Source organism: Tachypleus tridentatus, chromosome 9 (assembly GCF_004210375.1).
Source record: "Tachypleus tridentatus isolate NWPU-2018 chromosome 9, ASM421037v1, whole genome shotgun sequence".
NCBI lineage: Eukaryota > Metazoa > Arthropoda > Merostomata > Xiphosura > Limulidae > Tachypleus > Tachypleus tridentatus.
In genome coordinates this window covers 65,193,569-65,199,568 of record NC_134833.1, presented here as the reverse complement: position 1 = coordinate 65,199,568, position 6,000 = coordinate 65,193,569, and positions in this window count along the sequence as shown.

The following is a 6,000-nucleotide window of genomic DNA, read 5'->3' as shown; positions in this document are numbered from 1 at the left end:
CCTAACTTCTTCACATGACTGTATGTAATATTGTAATGTAAGTTTAAAATTGGTTTTCATTAAAGGCGTATAGATTTATGATTCCTATGATACTGTATTATCCCATCCTGTTTCTGTGTTATTATTCTTGGCAGTTCTGTTTACTGCCACATGTACATGCCATGTGTTGTACTAGTTTTATAGGTGCAGAAACTGAGAGTTTACAAAAGTATTGCTGATTTCACAGATGTATAGTTTTTATATAGTTAAAGGTTTTACACCTTAGAATTAATGGTGACTAGAGGACAAGCCTAAAATAAACGGGTAGAAGACGTGGCACTTGAAAAAGTGTTACGTTTTCTTTCGCTAGTAACTTAGAAAAGTAAACGTGAAATTTATTTTCTATTTACAGAGTTTTAGGTTTAAATTTTAACAAACAGAGAAGGTAGTCTTAAATATTGATGACTTTATCACGAGTGCCAGTTGTGTGCACTCGAGGACTTATTCTGTACTTTCTTGTCTTCGTTATTGTTATCGAAGTTACTTCGATTTGAAATCTTTAGCAGGATCCGAGTTTAGAAATATCTCTAAACTATATCCTTCTTGTTTTCATGTATGGTTTTATCAGCTCGAACAAAGCTTGACCCTATTCTTTCATAATAACTATAGATTTTTCTTCAGACCTTCTAAGGCAGATGGATCTCTTTCTGGAAGCACAGGTCAATGTTTCGATCATTCGTCAGTTTTGACTTGTTATTTTGTTTCAAATAAAGATTCTTACGTTATTTACGTTGTATTAAGTCTCTTCTCTTTAACTTATTTACGTTGAATTCAATCTTTTTCTTGAATTTATTTACGTTGTATCAAGTATCTCTTCTTCAATTTATTTATTTTGTATCAAGTCTTTTTTCTCTTCAACTCCTTTACGTCAGAAACTCATTCTACTTTTTTACTTCCACATATCAGTATTTTCTGTTCTATTATTTGTGGTTACTTTTTTTGTCCATACGGTAAATAGTTACCTCCAGAAATATCGCAGAGAATAGCGCTCTTAAAATGGTTAATATTCATAAGTTGTAATTAAGTTAACCTTGTTTTTAGTTTAGAGGATAACCAGTATGGTTATATGTCACATAACATGTTCCAACGACAAGTACAGATATCCACGATATAAAAATTCCGTGTTATTAAATTAATTAAATATTGGAGAAGAAAGTGACCGAGAGAATTTGTAGTACATTTCCTTTCTTTTAACTCAAACTCTCTTATTCCAACTTTTTGGCTCTAAATTAAAACTTAATTTAAGTAGAAAGATTCATGCATCCGACAGACAGCACAGTGGTATGTATGCGGAATTACAATGCTAGAAACCGGGTTTCAATACCCATGATGCACAGAACACCAGTAGCCCACTGTGCATCTTTTTTATTCATTGCAAACAAACAATACTTGCCACGTACTATAATTTTTAATTTTAAAAAGTTAAAAGAACTTTAAACACTATAAACTGAATTACACTGCATTTTTATAACATGAATCAGAATTTTATTTAAGGCTGCTGGGCCGGCATGGCTAGGTGGTTAAGACACTCGACTCGTAATCCGAAAGTCGCGGGTTCGATTTCCTGTTACACCAGACATGCTCGTTCTTTCAGCCGTGGGGTGTTATAATGTAACGATCAATCCCACTATTCGTTGGTAAAAGAGTAGACGACGAGTTGGCGGTTGGTGGTGATGACTAGCTCTCTTCCCTCTAGTCTTATACTGCTAAATTAGGGTCGGCTAGCGCAAACAGCCCTCGTGTAGCTTTGACCGAATTTCAAAAACAAACAAAAAAAAGGCTGCTACGCAAATGAAAGAATAAAAAACAAACTACAGGAAGCCTTGAATCACAAATAAGTAGTAAAGAAAGAGAGTTTGTTGTGAAACAAAACTAAACGAAAATTCATAATAAATAAAAATATATTGAAGCTTATTTTAAGATTTTTGGGTTAACATCATTGTAAAAATTTCACAAACCCTACATTCTGAAACGTTAAGGAAAATAGTGTAAAAGGAAAATATTGGGATAAATAATAAAATATCATTGAATGATATGGTCTTCACATTCCAAAGCTGGACATATCTTATTTAACTAGCGAGAAAGTTGGTAATACATGGCTCTGAGTCCCATTGTGAGACAGTGGTAAACTAACGGTTTGGTTTGAGTTACGCGCAAAACTACATGAGGGCTATCTGCCTTAGCCGTCCCTAATTTAGCAATGTAAGACTAGAGGGAAGGGAGTTAGTCGTCATCACTCACCGCCAACTCTTCGGCTACTCTTTTACTAATGAATAGTGGGATTGACTATCACATTATAACGCTCCCACGGCTGAAAGGGCGAACATGTTTGGTGTGCCCATGATTCGAACCCGCGACACTCATATTACTAGTCGAGTGACTTAACCACTTAGCCATGCCGAGCCTTAAGCTTACGGACTTACAATACTAAACCTCAGAGTTTGAATCTCCACGGTGAACACAGCAGATAGCCTAATGTGGCTTTGCTCTAAAACAAATAAGCAAACATTGTTCTGTCATATTATGATAAATAACTCTTAAAACATCCCATAGTGAAATTACGTTTTGAGATGGCTCTTTCGTGGGTCATTTATTTTGCTGGTAGACATTAAGAATAAATGTATTTATAGAAATTTATTGACTCTTGATTAAAGAGAAGTCCACTTACCCTCTTCAAAACATTGTATGGGAAAGGAAAAGGAAAGATCTGAAATATTAAATAATTCAACTATTTCAATCTGTAGATTAAGCCTAATTGATTAATAGTAATGATTTAAAAGTTGACGAATTTTAAGTCTGGTAACTAAAACGTTGAATCGAAAGAAATTAAATCGTTGAGTCAAACATATCATAAAACAAAAATTCCTCATTTTAAGAAGTATTATGAACTACATTATCCTGCTTTACTAGATGGCTAAGATCTTCTAACCACCTTCTTTACATTTAGAACAGAACTTTAACACTTATTGGTAATCACTTCATCTGTTTTGTTGAAGACAAACATCTTAAAGGAATCATTTACCTTTAGCTTCACCCTAGCCTTCTGGATTAGGCTAGTTTCAGAAAGTATCATTCATCTCAGTTTTATAAGTTTGACTAATATCAGGAAGCACCACTCATCTCAGTCTTCTGGGTTAGGCTAGTCTCAAGAAATATCGTCTCTAATGTTTATACCTATATTTGAAGTATTCGATTTAATATACGCTATTTTATTCTTTATTCTCTTAGATATCTCCTATAATGTCAACAGGAATTACTTCTACAACTTTAATAATAAGGTTTAATATTAATCTTCTGAATGAACCATCACAGTGGAGCTAAATAAACGACTTTAACGGCTTTTTTCTTAACAAACGATTCCAAAGAAAGTGTTAAGACTATCTTTTCAGTGTAATTGTTTATTGGTTTTCATTACTTATTATTTTAACTCATATGTGTTGGAAAGACTAAGTCCATCTAGGTCGTGGGCCACTTTGGACATAATTTGACTATGCCACATAATATAATGACGAGCTGACCACATAATGTAACGATTACCAGTCCACATAATAAAGGATGACCAATCCACATAATATAATGATGTCCAGACCACATAATATAACTATGACCAGTCCACATAATGTAACACATATAATGAAATACCTATGAAAAATTAACAAACTTGCATTATAGGTTGATACCGCTTCGGAAGTACTTTCTCTATTGTCAATCAGTTCAGTGGTCGTCATTATTCATTATTGTCTCAAAGCAATATTTTCAAGGTTCATCAAACAACTTAAGAGTTATGCTTTGGCACATAGATCTTGAGAAAGTTTCTACATATTTCCCGTCAGTTTGAAAGAGTATATTTGAGGAGATCAAAGGAAAACAAGTTCATTGGAGCTACATTAATGAGTTCTGGCAACAACATAGTCAAAGTGAATTCCTGCGATTTCAGTTGATTGAGCTATCGTCCTCACGAAACAAGCCGTTTATGTCAAAGTGAATTCCTGCGATTTCAGTTGATTGAGCTATCGTCCTCACGAAACAAGCCGTTTATGTCAAAGTGGGACAGTAAGCTTCTGTGTATTTTCTTTACGAATCTTGTTCAGCTTCAAATTCTTGTTTATAATATTGTTTATGGTGCAAGGAGATATTCCCAAATTCATCACATTGGCATCTTGGGTCAGAGGGTTCTCTTTCGTAGTCAAGCCTTTTTTGAAAATTAGAATTATGGTTTTGATTGGCTTTGAGCATGCCTTTAGAGCTCACTGGTCTCTTGTGCGACCTTACGCTTTAATGTAGAACAATGGAGGTTTAGTTTTTCTAAACGTTTTATCCATTTGCACTACATCCTTTAATATACTCACTCACATCTTTTCCCCGAAAGAGCTGTGATGTATTTACGTAACCATAAATATATTCATAGCAGCAATGCAGTGTCGAATAATCGAGAATTTACCTTGATCCGAATATCTAGATGTTACACATGTCATAGGTGACGTTACAACATGCATCTGCCGCGAAATCCCACGTGATGAACCCTCAGAAATCATTGTTATAAGATGTTATCACCAGTTGTATTATTATTTTGTATTGTGATTAATGTAATAAAATTGTTTTTGGTGCCACGCAATTAATTTCTTTTCGTAATTTTAACATTCTTGTAAGTACAGTTTTAAAATATAAATACCATTGTTTAAGATCAATTAAAAAATTTTACTTTTTAAAATTACTGTCATATATCAAATTACCAAAATATTCATACAAGTAACAGTACCCACGTATATTAAAAAAATTAAAACCCCATCTGGATTTACATAAAACTGGAGTTGGGATTTGGACTTTCACAGTCTTCAGAAAAATTAAGGTTAAAGTACACGCTTATTTGATTAGAATTTCGCGCAAAGCTACACGAAGACTATCAGTGCTAGCAGTCCCTAATTTAGAAGTGTAAGACTAGAGGGAAGGTAGCTAGTCATTACCACTCACTACCAACTCTTGGGATATTCTTTTACCAACGAATAGTGGGATTGACCGTAACGTTATAACGCCCCCCACGGCTGAAAGGGCGAGCATGTTTGGTGTGACGGGAATTCGAACCCGTGACCCTCGGACTACGTGCCGAGTGCCTAAACCACCTGGCTATGCTGGTGTAACGATTTCAAATTACCCCCGTTTTCAAGATACCCCCCAGTAATATGAAATCGTTTTCAGAGTACCGGGGGAGTGACATGAAATCGATTTTAAATTACCCCCCTTGATTTCAAATTACCTCCTCTTCTAACGCCAAAATGACAAACATAATGATTGCTTTTAATATTTGTAGTGCGTGTGGAGTACGTATGTAGGTACATGATAATAGGCAAAAGACCTATTATTTCTTTTATTAAAATTGATGATTTATATTAGATAAAAGGTATTTTAAGGGCTCATCCTCGCCAGACCACAAGGTCTACATACAGTCTTCATTCAATATATTGTAATTTATACATATTAATTTTTTATATTTCTTTATGCGCATTGAAATAAAAATGAGTGATTGATAGCATGAAATATAAAACATAATAAATATTTGAATTTTTACATTATTATTAATGTGTTAATTTCATTTACACAAACTGAGTGCGATAAAAACGTCTAGCATCTTAACAAACCGTTAAAACGAGTCTATCGGGAAGGGGGTAGTTTTGAACTCAAGAGGGTTAAGATGAAATCGATTTCAGACTACCCCGGGAGTAACCTGAAATCGATTTTGTTCTACCCCACGATAATATAGAAACGATTATCGTTTTCATATACCGGGGGGTAACTTGAAAACGAGGTAATTTTAAATCGTTACACCGGGCCAGAATAAATACAGACATTAAAGGTTCATTATTTGTATATATGTATGCGTATTCCCAGAAAGGAGTATATCACCCTCCCAAAAAATTACAGTTATTAAAATAAAAATAACTACTATTGTTAACTACTTTTAAT